Consider the following 22,378-nt stretch of genomic DNA (forward strand, 5'->3'; position numbering starts at 1 on the left):
AACAAGGGCTAAGCACACAGCCTTGTGGTGTCCTTGTGCTGATGGAGATTGTGGAGGAGATGTTGTTGCCAATCTAAACTGAGTGGGGTCTGCAAGTAAGGAAATCAAGGATCCAGTTTTGCAAGGAGGTATTGAGGCATACGTCTTGCAGATTATTGATTAGTTTTGAGGAGATAATAGTATCAAATGCCAAGCTGTAATCAATGAACTGCATCTTGATGTATGCATATTCACAGTCCAGATGTTCCAGGGTTGATTGCAGAGCCAATGAAATGGCATTTGCTGTTGACCTGTTGTGCCAGGAGGCAAATTGGTGCAAGTCCAAGTTGCTTCTCAGGCACGAGTTGAAATGTTCTATCACCAACCTCTCAAAATACTTCATCATAGTGGATGTAAGTCATGGAGGCAGGCAACCACATTTGTCTTATGTACTGGTACAATTGAAGTCTGCTTGAAGCAGGTGGGCATCTATATTTGCATTTAGATGCTAACTGCATTTCATTGGCTTTGTATCTATACTCGGCACAATGACAATAAAGTTGAATCTAATCTAATCTAAAGATACCAGTGAACACTCCAGCCAGTAGATTAGCACAGGTCTTTAGTACTTGGCCAGGTATCCCATCTGGGTCAGATGCTTTCCATGGGTTCACCCTCCTGAAGGATGTTCTAGGCTAGCCTCAGAGACAGAACTCACAGGGTTATCAAGGGTTGTGGGGGTTTGTGAAGGTTCCTCCATATTTTGACTTCAAAGTAAGCATAAAAGACATGAGCTCAGCTAGGAGCACAATCTTGTTGTCACCTATATCGCTTGGTTTCACTTTGCAGGAAGTGATAGCATTCAAGCCCTGCCAGAGCTGTCAGTGATTCAAGTTTGGTCCAGAATTGCCATTTTGCATGTGAGATGGCTTAGTGGAGGGTGTACCTGGACCTCTTTTATTTTACTTGGTCGCCAGACCTGAATGTCACTGATCTGGTCGTCAGCACATTGCAGATCTCATGGGCTGCAGGGCTTCTGGTGGGGGAAGACTCTGAATGATTATGTGGGGACACCCTCATCTACAACTGTTTAATAAAGTCTGTGACAACTATGGTATATTCATTCAGACCATCTGATAAGTCCTTAAACACAGTCCAGTCCAGTAACTTGAAGCAATTCTGTAGCCGCTCCTCTGCATGCCTCGACCTCTTCTTTGTTGTCCTTACCTCTGGAATCTTGCTCCTTAACTTCTGCCTGTATGCAGGTAGGAGGATAGCCAGATTATCAGATTTCCCAAAATGAGGTATAGGGATTGTGCTGGGATCCCTTGTGCTGCAGGTGACATGTTGATGACAATTGGGCAAGGATTTCTTTAAATAAGCCTGATTGAAGTCCCCAGCAATGATTTGAAATGTATCAGGTTAGACTGTTCTTTGTTTGCTGATCACGGCACTCAATACTTTGAGTCTTGCTTAACATCAGCCTTTTGGCAGATTGTGAACTGTGGTCAAGGTCACAGATGAGAACTCTCTTGGTAAGCAGAATGATCAGTATTTAATTGGTAGATATTCCAGGTCAGGGGAACAAGAGTGCAATAACATTGCCATGCCCGAGTCCCATCCAGAATCCTTTGGGTCTTACCGATATATCTAGCTTTCCTGAAGTCAGCCACGTCTTCATGAAACACAGAACACAGCAATTCCTCATTTTCCTCCAATCTAGCAGAATTGTAATTATTCCTCAATCTTTCTCTCCAGGACTGTACATTTGCTAATAAGATACTGGTGGGGGAAGTTTTTATACCACTTTGTTTTAGTCTGGCTTCGAGTCCTTCCCTCCTCCCTCTCTTCAAAACAGAAACCTGAAATCCCACACCACCAGCTTCAAGGGTTGCTACATCCCTTTAACTATTTGGTTCTTGAACTCACTTGCGCAAACACTGCCTCGGTACACCACTACTATGCTTAGCATGCACTGCAATGGACCTTTCTTTTGTTCTAATTGTGTTTTTTCTTGTAAAAGTTCTGCATAATTTATATTTATGTTCTTGTGAATGTTCTGGTTCTGATGCTATGTTTTGCGTTGTATCTGTGCATACATGTACTTGTGCATATGTGTCAGTACCTCCAGTTGAGCTCTGTCTTTTTGTGTGTTTTCCCCCTAGCTGTCAGTCTGTGGTTTTGTATTGCCATGTGCTCCTGTCCCTGCTCCTGCTCCTGCTCTACTCCGGCCCCTGTATTACTGAGCTCTCCGTCTCTCATCTGTTTCTCATTATTACCTGTATTGCTGCCACCTGTGTCTCGTTGTGCTCCACCTATCATCTGCCTCTCTGTTTATTACTCAGTGTATTTCAGTCCTGTGTTTTCACCTGTTTATTGCCAGATTGTGCTAGTGAATTTTCCTGAGCCATTCCAGCATTCGTATCTGTACTCTGTCCATCTGAATATCGACTCTGCCTGTTTCCTCGATTCTGGTTTTTGGATTTCTCTGGATGTTTTGATGTCTGGCTGAACTTTGACGCTGACTTTGTTTGTACCTCGGGATTTGTTACTCAATTAAAATCACTGTGTGCACAGTACTGGGTCTGCGATTGGATCCCTGCTCCAGCATCCTGACACTGTGACAATAAACTCCACTATGACTTCATCCACACTAACCAATCACCCATCTGCTAAGTAACAATCTACTTACTACTGCCTTGAGCATCCTTACACTCCCCTTTGAGGAGAGATCCAGTGCCTCACATAGGTTTCCTTTTGCAGCTAGGGAGGACAGAGGGACTAATCTCAGCCATAGTAACAGAAATGAACTCTGTAACTCAATGCTTCACTATTCTTTCCTTGTTTTGCTCTTTTTTAACTTATTTAATTTATTTTTTAGATTTTATACACTGCATATTTATTGTAATTTATAGTTTATTATTATGTATTGTGATGTACTGATACTGCAAGACAAGTTACATAACATATACCAGTGATATTAAAGCTGATTCTAATTTTGATTCCAAACATTTGTAATAATTTGCTTCAAGAGGAAACCTGAGAAACAAACAGCGGCAAAGCAATTTAAATGTGGTTGCTGAAATTTTGAATGTTGTGTCACTACACTCTGAGCTTGGAAATATGTGAGAAAGAAAGCCTTTGCCTTGCAGACCTGTTTTACCCAATCACAGACATCATTCTTGTTTGCTCCACTCTTTCCCTCTTTTCTGCAAATTAATATTTTATTTCACCTGTGTGACAAGAATACACATAGATTACGATGTAGCTGTCCTGTGCTGGCACCAGTGGAATCAGCAGTTGGTCTGCCACCTGTCTTCAGGAGAGAGAGAGATAAGGAAAACAATGGAGCAGTATTTGGAGATGTGTAATGAAGGGACGGGAGAGAGGGTAACAGAAGGCGGGAGCTGTCAAGAGCGGCTCCCTCTTTGAACCCTGAACTGTTTGAAGTGATGGACAGGCGATACCCAGCAGGGGGATAAAAAGGGACAGGTTCGCTAAGGCAGGACACACGACACCCGAGGTAATGAGACCCTGGAAGCGGTGCGCCTCTCACAAGTCGGTGGGAAGTACCGGGCCATAAACGCACAGGGTGGAAAGGCACGATCGGCGGGAACCTGGTGTGTGTCCACCCTTGCCTGGGTGCCAGGTTCAGCGCAGAAAAAAAAAGAAACGGTCGTATCTGGAAACGGAGGGGTCACAGTCGGTGACCTCAGATGACATCACAAAGGGCTCACCTGAAAGCTGACTGCGAAGGTCTGTGTGGAAGCTGTGTTGAATATTCATTCGTTTTACTCTCTCTCCTTCCTCCCCACTGTTCATCGCCATGGCAACGATTACTGCGAACTGAACTAAGTTGAACTGAACTTTGTGTCACTTTGAAACTGGTCATTTACCCCTAGACAACGATAGAGCTTGATTGATTCTGTTATCTTAATTCTGTGTACATGTATGTTTATCATTGCTGAACTGTTGCATTCATTATCCTTTTGATTAGAGTACTGTGTTGCTTGTTTCTTTAATAAAACTTTCTTAGTTCTAGTAATCCAGACTCCAACTGAGCGATCCATTTCTGCTGGTTTGGCAACCCAGTTACGGGGTACGTAACACCTGCAACACTTCCCATTTCTGATACAAGGTAATTAAATTGAAACGTTAATTTACCTTCTCTCTCCACGGATGCTGCTTGATTTGCTCAGTACTTATAGCAGCTTGGTTTTATTTGAGATACAAATTTATATGCCAAGCAATTGAATTAGATAAGGACACAAATTATTTGGAAATCTGTGTGGAGATTTGGTAGATTAAGTTAATTGAGATAAGTGTGAGGAGATGTATTTCAGGAGGTGAACTGCAAGTGGAAATTATGCAGTGAATATCTGGACATTAGAGCATTAATGTACAGAGTCATCTTGGGGGACAAGTCCATATTGCTGTGAAAGGAGCAACGCAATTAAATAGGGTGGTAAAGAAGGATCAGGCACATTTGCCTTCGTTGGCCAGAGCCATCGTGTACATAAGTTGGGCAAGTCGTGTTGCTGCTGTATAAAACTTTGGTCAGGTTGCATTTGGAGTATTGCGTGCAGCTATAAGGAGAGGATGGACAACCCTGGTTTGTTTTCTCTGGAACAGAGGCTGAAGAGCAACCTTATGGAAGTGTATAAAATTAAGAGAGGCAGAGAAAGGGTAGGTGGTCAGACTTTGTTTTCCCCAGGGGGAAATGTCAAATACTAGATGGAATATAAGAAAAGAAGGGGAAACTTCAATGGAGGTGTGTGAGACAGGTTTTGTTGAGGAAGGATGTGGAAACTTTAGAGAGGATGCAGAGAGATTTACCATGATGCTGCCTGGATTAGGGAACTTGAATTGTGAAGAAAGGTCGAACGAGCTTAGGCTTTCCTCTTTAGAGTCAAGGAGAATGAAGGGAAGATATCAGAGGTCCATGAGCCAGCCGTCATCAAAGGATCCGATGTGGAGAGGGTCAGCAACAATGATGGAGTGATAATGTATGCCATTCACATACTTTTATATATAACCCATAATGAATTATTTAAACAAACAAGAATGCTTAATCAAGCAATATATTTGCAATATTATTCAAACAATACTGAAATATTAACTACACTCCAGTGGAGAGTGTCAGCAACTTTAAATTCCTTGGTGTTATCATTTCAAAGGATCAGTCCTGGACTCAGCACATAAATGCAACTACAAAGAAAGCACAGCAGTGCCTCTGCTTCCTTAGAAGTTTGCAAAGATTCGGCATGGCATTTAAAGTTTTGACCAACTTCTATGGATGTTTGGTGGTGAGTATACTGACTGGCTGCATCACAGCATGATAGGGAAACATTAATGCCTTGAATGGAAAATCCTACAAAAAATAGTGCACACAGCCCAGTCAACCACTGGTAAAGCCCTTCCCACCATTGAGCACATCTACACAGAGTGTTGTCGTGGGAAAGCAGCAGCCATCATCAGAGAGCCCCACCAGTCAGGTCAAGCTCTCTTCTCACTGCTACCATCAGGAAGAAGGTACATGAGCCTCAGGACTCACACCATCGGGTTCAGGAACAGTTATTACCCCTCAACCATCAGACTCTTGAACCAAAGGGAATAACTTCACTCAACTTCACTTACCCTATCACTGAAATCTTCCAACAACCTATGGACTCACTTTCAAGGACTCTTCATCTCCTGTTCTGGATAGTTACTGCTTATTTATTTATGATGATTATTATTCCTTTCTTTCTGTATTTGCACAGTTTGTTGTCTTTTGCACACTGTTTGAATGACCAGTTGGTGCAGTCTTTCAATGATTCTATTATAGTTATTATTCTAATACAGATTGTGTGGGCATGTGGCCAAGTGGTTAAGGCGTTCGACTAACGATCTGAAGGTTGTGAGTACGACCCCCAGCCGAGGCAGCGTGTTGTGTCCTTGAGCAAGGCACTTAATCACACATTGCTCTGTGATGACACCGGTGCCAAGCTGTATGGGTCCTAATGCCCTTCCCTCGGACAACATCAGTGTCATGGAGAGGGGAGAATTGCAGCATGGGCAACTGCTGGTCTTCCATACAACCTTGCCCAGGCCTGCGCCCTGGAAAGCGAAGACTTTCCAGGCATGGATCCATGGTCTCGCAAGGCTAACAGATGCTTTATTATTTCTATTATAGATTTATCAAGTATGCCCACAAGAAAATTAATCTCTGGGCTGTGTATGGTGACATATATGTACTTTGAACTTCAAGCTGTGGCTTGACAGAGTTGTACAAGATAATAACAGGTACAGATCAAGTGTGTATCCAGAAGCTTTTTCCTAGGGCTTTTTAAAGAGTGGTGAGTGCACGACAGGGATGGCAGTAGCGGCAGATAAATTAGGCACATTAAGTAAACTCTTAGACAGGCACATGAATAATAAGAAAAGTGGAGAGCTATGTAGGAGGAAAGGATTAGATTGATGTAGTTTATAAAGTCAACACAACATTGTTGGCCAGAGGACCTACATTGTGCTGTAGTGTTCTATGTCCTATTTGTAAGTTATTGCAGAAGTAAAATTGAAAGCATCCTGGAGAAGAATATGCAGTTAATATTGGAGATAACCAGAAAAGAACTTGTTTTGAAAGTAACTTATCAGAATCCAAAGTAGATAAGATGTTTGTTCTTGGAAGCATTTACTCCAAAATGTCCTTATTAAGGATGAGGTTTCTGGGTACTTGGAGGCATGTGATAAATTAGGCCAAAGTCAGTATATTTTCCCGAAGGCTTGGGTTCCCAAACTTTTTTCTGCCATGGACCAATACCATTAAGCAAGGGGTTCATGACCCCAGGTTGGGAACCCTTGCTTTAAGGGGAAATCTTGACTGACAAATCTGTTGGAATTCTTTGAGGAAATAACAGACAGGAGAGACAATGGTGAGTCAGTAGATGTTGTTTACTTGGATTTTCAGAAGGCCCTTGACAAGGTGCAGTACATGGTATTACAGGAAAGATACTAACGTGGATAGAAGTTCAAGTTTATTGTCATCTGACTCTACATATATGCAACCGAATAGCTTCCAGACCATGTAATGATACAGCCAGCCAGGAGACTCTCAATGATGTTCCTGTAGAAAGCTGTTAGAATGGGGGCAGGAGCTCTGCACACGTCAATATCCTCAAAAAGTGGATATGACGCTGTGCCTTCTTGACTAGTGAGGAGGTGTGAGTCCAGGGTAGATTGTCTGTTTTGTGCACACCAAGGAACTTTGTGCTCTTCACTCTCTCCCCTATAGAGCCATTGATATGCAATGGGGAGTGGTCAACCAGCGCCTTCCTGAAGTCCACAGTCTTCTCTTTTGTCTTGTCTATGTTGAGATTCAGGTTGTTGTTCTCACACCATTTGACAAGCCTCTCTACTTCCTCTCTGTATGCCGACTCATCATCGTTGCTGACGAGGCCAACCTCTGTAGTATCGTCAGTGAACGTGATGCAGTTTCAGCTGGATCTAGCAGTGCAATCATGAGTCCGCAGCATGAACAGCAGCGGGCTGAGCACACAGCTCCAGGGGCAACAGTGCTCAGTATGATGGAGACTGAGATGTTGCTGCCAACTCGGACTGACCGGGGATTCTCTGTCAAGAAATCCAAGATCCAGTTACAGAGGAGACATAGAGAAGATGTTTCCTATAACGGGGAAGTCTAGGATGAAAGTTCAAAGTACGTATACATCATACAGCCTTTGAGATTCATCTCCTTACAGGCAGCCATAAAACAAGAAACCGAGAAGAGCCTATTTAAAAAAAATCATGCAAACAATAAAAACAAACAAACACCATTTGGATCGATAGTGAGTCCGTAGATGTGAAGCCTGGAGGAGCAGCAATAGTGAGTCCATAGTCGTGAAGCCCGGAACAGCAGAAGCAGGCCCACAGCCTCGGCCGCATTGCAGCGAAGATCAGAATAAATGTCGTGGAGGAGCGAGGAGAACAGGCCCGACCCTCGCCTCCTGTCCCAACACCCTGCCTTTCCTATCCATCCAGCCCAGCATCCTTGCTCAAAGGCTCCAGCCCTGTCGCATCGATATGGTCCGGGCCTGGACCCCACTGCTGTGTTTCGGCCCATACCCAACCTTTCCAAATCAGCCCAGTGCTTAGCTTGATCAAGCCTCCCTCTCAGTTTAGGTGGATGGGCCCTGAAACTCCTTTGCTCTGACCTTTCTCCACTTCGCGTGCCCCAGCACCACCTCAAGTGTGCCTCGACCTCGCGCCGACCACTTCTCCTCAAATATGCCTCAACCTCACTCACACCTGCACACCTCTACACCTCAACCCTGAAGGCAGCCTCGCCTTCACTTGCCTCTTTATTGTTTGCGGTGATTGTATACCATATTTTTTACAGAAAAGATGTTATTAATAAAGTATTTCATTGTGTTTCTTGCTTTGAAAACCACCAGTAAGTTGTCACTCGTCTTCAGTCGTGCCATCTTAAGCCAGTAGTCTAGACTAGAGGGCACAACCTCAAAATACAAGGCCATTTCTTTAGAACAGAGTTAAGGAGGAATTTCTTTAGCTAGAGGGTGGTGAATCTGTGAAATTCATTGTCACAGACGGCTGTGGAGGCCAAGTCATTGTGTATATTTAAAGTGGGATTTGATAGTTTCTTGATTAATAAGGACGTCAAAGGTTATGGGACAACGGCAGGAGAGGAATAATAAATCAGCCATGATGAAATAGTGGAGCAGACTCAATGGGCCGAATGGCCTGATTCTGCACCTAGGTTTTATGGTCTGTCAAAAAGACACAGAGAATTAGAACTGGCATAAGGGAAAAAGGCTGGGATTATGAAAGCCAGCACAAAACAATGAATGAGAAATAAATTGAAATATATTTTGAATAAAAATATTTGAAGCGTGCAAGAATTTCCACCAGAGGAATGTGACATTTACTTCATGTAGCACAGAAAGAGGTTGTTCATCTCATTTGGTTCATTCCAGCCCCCACCAGTTTCAATCCCCTGCAAATAATTCTCTGTCATACGGCCATTGACTCTCCTATGGTTCTTTTGTCACTTACCCACGCTAAGAGGTAATTTACGGTAGCCATTCAACCTGCCAGCATCGCCTTTGGATGTGAGATGAAACAGCAAACAACATGCAGGCAACACCTGAGGTCAGGACTTGACCTGGATCCCTGGAGCTATAAAGCAGCAGCAGTAATTGCTGGACAATGGTGGTGCCCCGTAAACTTTATAAATTATAGTGATACTCTTCACCAATTAAGATTATTATGTCTTGACCTTAACAAATAAAGAAATGCCTAGAACATAGAGTATTAAACAGAGAACATTTGTCTCCATGGTAACACTGGCTGAATAATAACAGGCAAGACAGATTATTTAATTTATAAATAGTACACTTCTTTGTTTTACAAAAAAAAATACTTGAAACAACTTGAAACAAATTCTAGTGGTGCATGAGATCATGTGCTAATGGGCTAAGAAAGGCTATCTCCTGATTATCTGAATTATTGGGCAAGTACCTTCCACAATCAAATAAAGGAAGAGTTCGTAAGAATAAGCTCTCACAATCAATCTCCTTCACTGTACAAATTTGTCGGAAATTGAGACCACCATTGAAAAATGCAATTATTATTGCCACGTGTTAGTTAAGTGGGAAGATGACAGACGAAAGGAAAAATACCAAGACTTACAATGCACAAAGATATCTGAGTCAAATTTGGTGTAAATTTCATAGCATGGTGATTAAGTTGAGGCTATATACAGATAACCTATTTTATTATATAAATTGACTGCATCTATATATAATATATTAGCCTATGTATTTCAAAAATCACATTGTGTGAATCAAATACAGGAAATGGGAAGGATAACAAATGCTGAAAACCCTGTCGGTGATTGGTAATGTCCGTGATCCCCGGGTGCAGCAATCCTAGCCATATATTTGAATGGCTGCACAGTCTTAAAAGGAATGTTCTTTACAGCTGCAGTAAAAATTAGCTTTATTTGTCACATGTAGATTGGAACATGTAGTGAAATGCACGTTTTCTTTTTGCGTCAAATCAAATCAGCAAGAATTGTGCTGTGGGCAGCCTGCAAGTATCACCACGCTTGCAGCGCCTACATGGTTTGCTCACAACAGATTAACCCTAACTGTACGACTTTGGAGTGTGGGAGGAAGCCCACAAGGTTATGGGGAGAACTTAGAAACTACTAAAAGACAGCAGGGCGGGAATCAAACCCTGATCGGTGATTCCTGGCGCTGTCAAGTGATAGCGCTAACCACTACACTGCATTGCCGCCCTCGTGCTTCACACCTGCATCTCGGAGACTGCACAAGCTGACTCTTGAATGTTGGAAGCAGTTGCAGTATGGAGTGGAGTACCATAAATCACAACTGGTGAGTACTCTGTTGACTACTGCAGGCACAGACAGTAAAGGTGTTGCTTTGGCATGCATCTGTATGTTCCATGTTGCGGCGTGACGTCTGTTGAATATGTGCACCCTATATGTTTGCTGGTTGCACACCAGAATCAATATCTATACCACAAAGCGGGGGGCTATTGTTGTAGGTTTTGCAAATAAAGCAACGTGAGGTGTTTCATGTTTAAGGAAAACCATAACAACCCATTTATTGTACTCCAAAAACTGAATACAAAGCGCAGTAACAGAACTTCACACCATGACATCATCACATCAGACCAGCCTCTTAAAGTGAACCCCAGCTCAATGTCGGTGTTTGTGAATCACGTCTATGTTTCCACCCATTACATTACTCTGCGCAGGTGACCGAGAATTCACTAAAACCGGCATTGTGACCCTGCGCGGAGCTCAGAGGAGCCGCCAGGCCCTGGTCCTATGTTCTGTGGGTGAAGTAACAGCAGGTGCCTCTGGCTCATTCTGGGGTGTGCCAACACGCTCGTGGTCATGTCGTGGCAGCAGGGGCATAATTGCAGAATCCGCCAAATCTTGCTGGGCTGGTTTAAGGCGATCTACCGAAACACATTCAGGTTTACCCCTCTTGATAAAAGGTAAGCCTTTTCTCTCCAATCCAAAGTGTGAACAGGCCATCGTAAGGGGGGGGGGGGTCTAAGGGGACGTTGGTGTGCATAGTGGTGGATGAAAACAAACGAGGCAGAATGTAGATCAACAGGAACCCAAGAGTGCTGTACACCAGGATTGGAGGTAGGAAGAGGTGAAAAGGAATTGAATTTACTGAGGAGGGTGGAACGCTGTTGAGAGGCCAACCAGGTGGTCGAGGCATCAGGAATGAAATCACCTGGCATTGATAATGGCTGCCCGTCTGCCAACTCTGCTGTGGACAACTGCAGGTCCACCTTTGGAGCTGTTCTGAGCCTCAGTAGGACCCACAGGAGACAACCATACCAACACTCGTCAGTCAGGGAAACCCTCAGAGCAGCATTTAGGGAGTGGCGAAACCGCTTGCATAGGCCATTGGACTGTGGGTACTACACTGTGGTGTGATGTAGCCATCGCAGCCCAGAGCTTTGATGTGAATTGGGGTCGGCGGTCAGAGGGAATATTAGATGAGATGCCAAACCAAGCAACCCAGGTGCAGATCAACACCTGAACCACGTCTGCGGCCATCATCAATGCTGGAGGGACGAGCTCTGGCCACCTGGTGATAGGGTCCACCATGGTAAGGAGGTGTGTGAAACTGCGGTGGGGGGGGGGTAAGAACCAACAAGGCCAACATTGACATGGTCTAACCATTGCTCAGGGACCTCAAACGGTGCCAATGGCGCCTGAACATGGCATATATCTTTGTCTGCTGGCACGCCACACAGTCTGCAGTCCAATCACACACGTCCTTCCTAGGCCATGTATGGAGTTAAAAACAGTCTGCCTCCAGTTTGTGAACACTATGGGGTGAGGGCGACAGGAGAGAAATCCCAGCTTCCCTGACCTTAATGTCAGCCAACCTCAGGCCCGTGACTGCGGTTCAGTAAGCCTGGACCTCTGGGTCAGTAGCTGGATCGGCTGCCATGCCGGCATGGTTAACCCCTATATGTACGGCCTCAACAGCTGGCCATGAGAGGCAATCAGCCATAGCATTATTTTTCCCCTTGATATGTTGTATATCAATTGCAAACTCTGATATGTAGTCCTGGTGGCATACTAAGGGACTGATATTTTGGCCATCACTTGCATAAGGGGTTTGTGATCAATGAACGCTGTGAAATGGCAACCCTTCAGAAGAAAACGAAAATGGTGGACTGCCAGATAGAGACCAAGAAACTCATTGTCAAATATATGACTGCCACATGCCTCCAACCAACTGTTCATGCACAGTACCAACAGCATAGTCTGAGGCGTCAGTTGTAATGGCTATGGGAGTGTTGGGGACCAGGTGCACAGTAGGGTCACATTGGAAAGAGCTCGTTTGCTATCATCAAATGCCCTGGTCATGTCCACTAACCAGTCAAGCACATGAGCACATGATTAGGGATATTGGTTTGAGCACACTGTACCGGGGGAGCACAAGTTCGACAGCTCGCGGAACGAAATGGTGATAGAAATTCACCATGCCTAAAAACTCCTGTAGTTTCTTAATAGTGCAAGGCAGTGGGAAATCCATAATAGCAGTTACTTTTGATGGTAGGGGTTTTGCACCTTCCGCGGAGATGCAATGGCCGAGAAAGAGATGGGCATTGACAACCTAAACTGCCATTTAGCAGGGTTAATAATCAACCTGTGTTGGCTTAAGCACTCGAAAAGTGTGTGGAAATGGGATACGTGTTCAGACTTGGATGCACTAGCAACAAGTATGTCATTCAGGTAAATAAAAAGAAAATCTAAGTAATTTAATACAGAGTCCATCAGCCGTTGGAAAGCCTGTGCTGCATTTTTCTGCCCAAACTGCATGCGCAGAAACTCAAAAAGGGGATATCACAGCCATTTTGGGAATGTCCTCTGAACACACAGGCGCCTGATGGTAGCCCCTAACTAAACTGACTTCGGGAAAGAAATTAATCTTCCAGCTAAGTATGCTGAAAAGTCTTGATTGTGTGGGACCAGATAACGATTGGGGGTGGTGGCCTTGTTAAGGCGTCGGTCATCGCCACGTGGGCAGCGACCACCATCGGACTTAGGGACCATATGCAGGGGTGAAGCCCAGGGGCTATTCAATTGGTGTACAATGTCAAGTCTTTCCATGTTGGCAAACTCTACCTTCGCGGTTGCCAGCTTTTCTGGGTCCAGTCTACTATGCGAGCGGGCATGACTGGCGGGCCAGTTGTGGAAATGTGGTGCTCAACCCCATGTTCTGTGACTGTTGTGGAGAATGTGGGCTTGCTGAGGTTTAGGAATTCACCCAGCATTTTGAGTAAACTCATTTGCAGTGGTACATGTGCTTGACAGAGTTATTGTGGGGAACTTAACTGGGGGAGCAGAGTAGCAACCCAAAGTCATTGACATCCACAAGCCGACAGTTCTTAAGATCAACTAACAGTCCTTCGGCACACAGGAAATTGACACCAAGCAGAGGTCTAGCCACTTCAGCCAGGACAAAGTCCCATGTGTAACGTTGCCCACTGAAGCAGAGTGTCACCCATTGTGTCCCGTAGGCCTGGATCTTGCTTCCATTGGCGGCCTCCAGTGGGGTTTTATCGCTCTTTGCCTTCTCATCAGTAGGCGATGCTGGCAGCACACTCTCTTCAGCACCCTTGTCACACAGTTAGTGTTGCCCTGAAAAGGTGTCCATAATGAACTGTAGATGACCCTGGAAGCTGGAACCCATGGTGTTCACAGACCTCTGATGTCCTGATGCACTGGCACTGTCAAAACTGCAAGGCAGTTGTTACTTCTTAGCACCCATACCAAAGCGAACGAGGTAAAAACACAGACCTAGCAAGGAGAGCAACTGTTTGGCGTGCTCAGACTCCAATAGTCTGTAAAAGGTGAGTTTTTAGCAACCAACATTTATCATGTTTGGATGAGTGTTCTAGTACACTCACCACTCCCATGGCTGTGGAGTTGCTGAGCGACGCTACCACATAGTAGAATTTGGTGGTGATTTCTCGCAGCGTGAATTGAGCCTTAGCTTGTACCAACCAAACAACGGCATTTTGCTCCAAAACTCCAGCAGTTTCAAAGTGACTGCGTTAGCCAACGTGTTCAATAACTCTGGAATCGTCCCAGAGCATTGGGCTCACCAATGTAGGTTTTCACAAATAAAACGACGTGAAGCATTTCAATGTTTAAGAAAAACCAGAACAACTCATTTATTGTACTCCAAAAACTGAGCATGAAGCGCGGTAACAGAGCTCCATGTAATTACGTCATTCCATCAGGCCAGCCTCTTAAAGTGAACCCCAACTCGATGGTGGTTGTGAATTATGTACTTTTCTGCCAATTACATTACCTTACATTGTCACTCTTTAGTTTGGTGTGCAGACACAAATACTCTGTTACTGTAGCAGTGTGTTACAGAATCAAAAGGCGATTGCTGCCAGAATACTGAGCATTGGTGAAGCAGGTTGAAACAGTGGAGACTCCTTGGTGGTAATATAGATCTGATTTGATGGATCGTGCTGTGCTTGTGTTTGAAACGCAGATATGTCGGGTTTGTACCATTAGATTTAGAAACTCAGATACAGTATGTGAATAGTTAACATACCGTGTTGCGAAAAAAAGCATTTATGACCGTGGATATATATTTGATGTGCCTCAATACATTACAAGTTGGCAACAAGGGTGCTGAAGGACATTGATGGATCTAGCGTGGCAAGTTATAAGAGAGATGGGAACACCAAAGCTGATATTTTGTATTCGCTTTCTAACACTGACATAGAAACTTAGTTTAATGTTTTCAGTTAACCGGTGAGAGTCCACTTCAGTACTAATCATGATAGCAAAGACCACAGTATTCATTTAACATCAAATGGTTGCATGCACTGGGTTTAGCTGCGTCACTATTGTTTAGCATTGGGACAACATGCATGCTCTGGGGAAGTTTATTGAGAGCATGGACACGTATGACTAAGCTAAAGCAACATCCATTACCAATATTAAATGACTGGGCATGTTCTTTAAAGTAAACAATATCTCAGCGATTGAAAGGTGGGGAGGGGTGATGTTGTGAAAGCCCAAAATGATGCAATTTGCGAACATAAAGAAAGCAATGTTCCTAATGGAAATCAAGTGTGAAGCAATTGACTTCGATTGCTGTTGACAGACACGATATTTAAGAATGTTAGAGAATTTTGATCACCTAGAGGGACTGATGTACAGTATCTACAAGCACAGTCAAAGAGCTGGTACAAAGTCCTAACCTCTGAACCAAGTTTGAAGCAATGTTACTGAGACGATTTCAGTGAATGGTTTTCATTGCACCAGCTATCACTTACCACTTGTGTTCCAAACCAGAGGCCAAGCTGGTCAATTCTGTATTCTCTAATGAGTCAAGTTGAGAGTGAACTGGATAAGCTAGAAGGAAATGATAAACTTACGAAAACTGACCAGAGTGAAAAGGACACTATTATAGTGACTATTGCCAGTCGATGGTGAAGTGGCATCCACACCGGACTTCGAGGCGAGTGGTCCTGGGTTCGAATCCGGCCAGCAGATTGCACACTCTCCATCCGTGCTGGGTTGAGCGTCAAGCTAACGACTCGGCCTCGTAAACAGACAAATGCTTAAGAAATGGCAAGTTTGTCGCCCGATGTGCCACACGTCATGGAGAGGAACAACAACAAATGGTGGCTTTGCTTGAGACAGACAGACTGCTGCAGCTGTACACAGGTTACAGTTAGATGGAGCTGTGTTTACTAAATGCGGTCCTAGTTCTCTTTATGTCATTCCTTTCAAAATTGAAATGTGACTGTTTAATCAGAACAACAAAAGCAATAACTACAACAGAAGTTATGGATCCCAAAGGTTGAATGACAGTTTCCTGGACAATGGCATAAAGCCTTATGAAGGATTATGTTCTCATTCTCTCACAGATGTTGAATAAGAACATAAAACTTCAGAAGGCTGATGCCACTGGCCACTAAGACTGCCATTCAACTCATAGGATCCACAACTATAATTGTAGTTATTGTACCTGATTTGGTGACTGTAGGCAGTTCAGAGAACCAGAGAACTGAGGAAATGCTGGTTCCTCGAACAGATTTTTTTCTCTAGATTATGGTGTCCGCAGAGTATTTTATGTCTCTATATAAAGTTATATTTGAGGTTGCAGAGGGCACAGCTCACTGTTCGAACAAAGGATGCAGTCTCAGTGTTAGTTCTCTAAATAGCACAGGTTCAGGGGAAGTGGGTTTAATAGTAGCTTGTTGTTATTTCACTAGGCCAGAAAGGTTGAAAATCCCAAAGCAGATGAATTTTGCCTGTTGTTCTTCTGATAAAGTTATGCAAAATTATGTTTTGTCAGAGTAAAATGCTCGGGAGAATGAAAATCCTACTGAAAAATGAGGAAATAGATTTTCTAAAAGACTGCCAAGGCACTCAGAAATGTGTACAAAATTGCTGTGCTCCAGGTTAATACAATTTTCAGCCAAACAGTATTGTATGGAGTTGTGCAAATGGATTTCTGGCCCCAGATCATGCTATCAGATTCAATATAATGACAACAATTGCTGACACTTACATCAACAGAACCTCAAACACAAAGCATTATTCATGTTGTGAAGCAGTTTGTTATAGATTGATGGTCATACACCACTAAACTGTGTCCTTCAATCCACAAAATGTGTGCCACCCACCAGACAGCAATTTACACTGAAGCTACAATAATTCCATTTCATTCTGTGCCTTGCTCAACCTTAAGCAGAGTCCGTGACTTGCTGGCTTACTGCGCAGGCCTCAAGGACAGCTGTGTTAGAATTATTCTTCTATCATTTCTATCTATTCCTATCATTTCGGACACACATTCTTTTTCTCTCTCTCCTTTTTCTCCCTCTGTCCCCTCCACTATACCCCTTGCCCATCCTCTGGGCTTCTCCCCCGCCTTTTCTTTCTCCCTGGGCCTCCTGTCCCATGATCCTCTCATAACCCTTTTGCCAATCACCTGTCCAGCTCTTGGCTCCGTCCCTCCCCCTCCTGTCTTCTCCTATCATTTCGGATCTCCCCCTCCCCCTCCCACTTTCAAATGTCTTACTGGCCCTTCTTTCAGTTAGTCCTGACGAAGGGTCTCAGCCCGAAACGTCCATTGTACCTCTTCCTAGAGATGCTGCCTGACCTGCCGCGTTCACCAGCAACTTTTATGTGTGTTTCTTCCTCTCTTTGTTCATTTTCTTCCGGCGAGGAAGAGAAAATCCTCAGAGTGCTACTATTTAAGCCGTTAAGCTCGGTTATTAATGAAAGATAACTTACAGAACATGAATATTTAAGAGAACCTTAGATAGGCAGGTAGATGAAATAAAAATGGAGGGCAATGGGCTGTGTAGGAGGGAAGGGTTAGGTTGATCATAGAGTAGGTTTATATAGGTCAGAGCAATATTGTGGGCTGAAGGGCCAGTATTGTGCTCTACTACCTGTGTAGCAGCTGTGTATCTGTTCCTTGTCTGCATTGTATTCTGTGTTGCATGTTTATTATGGTAACTAGTCACATGAGTGGGAGTGTGGTTAAAAATGAGAGGAATAAGTTATGTCTTCATGCTCTGTTCATTGTTGCTTGCGGTAGCTGGGGACCGATGGATGTCGTATCTTCTGCTGACTGCTCAATAATGATCAATTACGTTTAGCTTACTCATGGGCACGCCTTAAGTTTCAACACTTCAAGATTGTATGTTTGCTAATTGCTAATAAAGGATTGAATACATATCCTAGACTTTTTAGAGCAATCGCTATTGGGGTGAGAGGGCATCATGCAAGTCTAACTATCCGGAGGGTTGTCGGCAGCGGCAATTGTTTTGGTTTTGTATGACCGCTACAACCCGTGTGTTCTATGTTTCTTTGACTTTATACTGTATATTAGGATACAGAAAATAAATGTGAAGCACTAATGTTAGAAGTAAAATTGAAAATCTTGGGGCTCGTTAGCAGGTCTGTTAATCTGTGAAAAGAGCATGGGAAATGGTACTATCTTGGTGCCACAGTAACGTAGCGTTTAGCCACTGCAGCTCGGAGCATCAGTGTTCAATTGTGACATCATCCGTAAGGAGTCTGTACGTCCTTCCCGTGGAATGCGTGGGTTTCCTCCCACAGCCCAAAGACGTACAGGTTAGTAGGTTAACCGGGCATTGTAAATTGTCCCGTGATTAGGCGAGGATTGCTGAGCAGCACAGCTCCAAGGGCCAGGGGGACCTATTCTGTGCTGTGTCTCTAAATAAAACCAAAATAAAAATATTTTTGATGTAATATTTCTTTGGAACGTGCAGTTGTTTTTAACCCAAGTTGATTTGCTGAAAAATCCATCGCATGAAGAACATAAAAGCATTGAGTTTGTTGCAGCAGAACCCCAGTTTTGTGGTTGTCTGTGACTCCAAAGATAAAAAAAACTGGGGTTACAAACGTGCATAATAGTACAATAATAGTTTTTGTTCCCAATTAGCAGGGCAGCTGATTTAGAAGATAGAACATAGAAAACCTACAGCACAATACAGGCCTTTCGGCCCACAAAGTTGTGCTGAACATGTCCCGACCTTAGAAATTATTAGGCTTACCTATAGCCCTCTATTTTTCTAAGCTCCATGTACCTATCCAAAAGTCTCTTAAAAGACCCCATCGTATCCGCCTCCACCACGGTTGTCAGCAGCCCATTTACTCCCAGCATTTAATTTAAAATGAAATTGGTATATTTATTAGCAGTTTAAAGGTCATAAACAGGCCTTGTGGTGCATAATTGCACTACTCTGGGATCGCAAAATATTTCAGTTGTTTAAATGGGGTGTTGATGAGTGTGTGTGCTATATGTGCCTTGTGCTGTGTGATGCTGGCACTGTGCTTTGCACCTTGGCTCTGCAGGAATACTGTTCGGTTTGGCCGGATTCATGTGTATAGTTGAATGACAATTAAACATCAACCTCAAAATTCAAAGTAAATTTTATTAGCAAAGTACATATACGTTACTATATATAACCATGAGATTCATTTTCTTGTGGGCGTACTCAATAAATCTGTAGAATAATAACTACAACAGAAACAATGAAATACCGCCCTACCAGGGCGTTCAACCAGCATGCAGAAGGCAACCGGCTGTGCAAATGCAAAAAGAAGAAATAATAACAATAATAAATAAATCGGCAATAATTATCAAGAACTTGAGCTGCAGAGTCCTTGAAAGTGAGTCTGTAGTTGTGGAATCAGGGTTGAGATGAGTGAAGTTATCCACACTGGTTCAAGAGCCTGATGGTTATGAATTATGAAGCAATACCCAAAGGCATTCTAATGCTTTTCCAAATTTGAAATGATTAGGTTCTTAAATGAAATGTGGGATTACAGTATGGAAAACAGGGATTGATTCCACCTGGAGATGATGATGAGAGACTCTTTTTTTTCACACATTCATGGAATCTGCCGATCAGTGACTATCCAGTATTTACTGCCAAACAGTTATTGCCCACAAGAACTGAGCCACTTTACTGATCCAATGTGGAATTATCTGCTACAAGCTATGTGCAAATACTACTTTAAAAGAAAATCAGCGAGGTGCTTGGAGAAGAAGAATGTCTAATGTATTGTGAATAAACAGGAAAATAGGATTAGACCAGGTGGCTCCTGTTTCAAAAATACACTATTGCAAACATGACAAGCAAAATGAATTGATCAATATCATAGCTAGCAACCAAAGTTTAAGTATAATGCACAGGTATTTAGATTATCTTTTTAAGTGAAATATACATCAAATAGCCCACCAATTACTTTTAAGCAAATGACAAAAATAGGTAGCGTGGTGGCCAGTGTGTACTTGGAGAGCCAAAGGGCCTGTTTCTGTGTGGTATAACTTTATGACATCAAACCAAATAAAACCTGACAGCTTAAAAATTGAATCACGTCACACTGCGTTTCAGGGCACCAAGCAATTCAATTTTACAGAGTTCTGGCTTCCTTATTACTGAGATAGTATATAAAGGTACAGGAGCAGGTACAAATCGCTTTACAAAATGGAACACAGAACCACCAGAAAAAGCAGAATCAAGGGCTCTTTCCTATCGATCTAAAAGGATCGGCATAGTCCTGATGAAGGGTCTCTGTTTGAAACGACGACTGTACTCTTTTCCATAGATGCTGCCTGGCCTGCAGAGTTCCTCCAGCATCTTGTGTGTTTTGCTAGGGATAGTCTAATAGATTTAAATTAATGAATGAATTTAATAAAGGATACGTAAAAGATGAAAACCAAATTACCCAATTCTGATAAAGGATCTTCAACTTGAAACACTAACTCTATTTCCCTTCCTACATAAGTTATTTGACCTGCTGAGTATGTACAGCATTTTATGTTACTATCTTAGAAAAAATGTCTTTGATTATGAGGGAATCCAAAACTAAATCCATATAGTTAAGATGGTCTCTCAGAAATACAAGGGAAAGTTCAGGAGTCCCGGGGAAATATTAATGAATTTAGTTGAAGAGAGGTGGAGGTGTAAATGTAAGGAAAGTTCAGTTGAGTCAAAAGTAGTTAATTACTCATAATTTCTATATTTTGATCCCAGTATTTAATGTGAAATTAGAGGTAAAGTGATTGGAGATGACAATTTTTCACATGGTTTTTCAATTAAAGGGAAGAAAGATGCACGAACAGGGAAGAACAGATGCTAAAAATGTTAAATGAAATAAAATGGAAGAGGCCCGGGGTGCAAAAATCACTGGCACAGACCAGTTGGGTTACGTAGCTGTTTCTGTGCTACACAACTCTCTAAAGCAATGGGAAAAGCAACACTGCATAATTCTACATTAATAAAAGAAACACTGCATGTCATTTGAGGGAAGCTGGTGGACCAAAGCAGAATCAGAAGAGCTCGTGTTGGCCTTGTGCCTTCCCTTTGGGAAAAGGGTCCTGATTTATAAAAAGTACTGCATAGGCCTTGAAATGAACAGGCATCCTCAGTTAGCCTGAACCAGATTTGAAGGCATGCATTCTATTTTCTGGCTCTAAGGCATCCAGATAACCTTCAGTATTTTTGATAGTTCACTTTGCATAATATCTCTATTGTGCAACGTGGCATTTTAGGTAACATCCTGTGTGGCAGTGTTGTATCATTCATGCCTGTAATGGATGGCAGCATGCCAATCTCCCATTCCCGTGCGAGAGTGCGCACAATTTAGAGCAGCCAGTGAAAATAAATTCCAAAGTAGGTCACCTGAAAGAAAGATGCTTGAAATTAACCCGTCCATGAGGAGCAGAAGGATGAGAGTGGAGCTATACATTTAAACTCAGGCTAGAAAATCCTTTTAAAAGCATTTTAATCAAGAGAACCTTATACCAAGGGCTTTTTCTTCTCACTGTCAGGAATTGCCAATATTTAGCTTTCTCTTCCAGTCAATTTTCAATCTCTTTTCACACCCACTTGCCCTCATCTTTTCCCAGCAACAGTCCACAGTTACAGTTGTTTTCTGTATCTGGCACTTTGGTTAGAGCAGCAATCTGCAATTGGCAAATGAAAGAAAATAAATTTCTTGAGGCCCTTTTGTTAAATTCCACAATCTCATGATTTCTGGTTTCCTCCCTCCAACCATGCTCTCCTGTTTCTGACTAGTACCTAATAAAATTAACCAGAACTATTCTGTTCAGAAACAGTATTTAATGCAAAGGATTACAATGGTATGGAAAGGCCACTGATTGAACCTCTTCTTGCTTTATCACCCCAATTCTGGGCTTTCTTCCATGTACTCTTTTTTCTTAAAATAAAAGGCTTTTTGTGGTGATTAAATTCAAACATATTAAAAGAAAGTATCTCCAGGGGAGTATTATTTTCTATGAATACTTCTTGATGAATGTAAGAAACTACAACATAGCTTGATTCAAATTGTTGGCCATTATCATGCTAGACGAGAATAACATATAACATTTTCCTTGGCTTTGTTTAATTTGTTCTTTCATCTTCACCACTGGAGATTGACAAAGGGCACCTGCTGGAGACAATTGGCTCCAATAGCAAGTTTTAAAAAAACTTTAGCACCATTGTTGGATATCTGTTGTGAAACTGATTAAAATAATGCAGATTTATTAGAAAATTAAACAAATTTTCATAGACTCAATTATAATGTTCTCGTAAGTAGTGATTGCAGTGTGTGTTGATAAGTGACATTACTACAGTTTGTTGCAGGAAGTGAACTAAACAAAGTACATACACTTTAGGAGTTCTTTGTGTTGTGCCATGATGATTAATTGTAGGTACCTGAGAACCTCTGTCCCTGGAAGCTTTTAGACCACCTGTGAGAAAAGATATCGAAAAAAAAATCATGTGTGTGAGGTCACCCAAGTGGCAGAAAAACAGT

General features: G+C 42.7%; 1 protein-coding gene across 3 annotated transcripts in view; it reads left to right on the forward strand.

Moving 5' to 3' along the window:
* Positions 1-22,378, forward strand: part of LOC140200406 (gastrotropin-like) — a 192,784-nt gene that overhangs the window by 53,884 nt on the left and 116,522 nt on the right. The gene's annotated exons all lie outside the window — the stretch shown is intronic.

The sequence above is a fragment of the Mobula birostris genome, chromosome 7 (genome assembly GCF_030028105.1).
Source record: "Mobula birostris isolate sMobBir1 chromosome 7, sMobBir1.hap1, whole genome shotgun sequence".
Lineage (NCBI taxonomy): Eukaryota > Metazoa > Chordata > Chondrichthyes > Myliobatiformes > Myliobatidae > Mobula > Mobula birostris.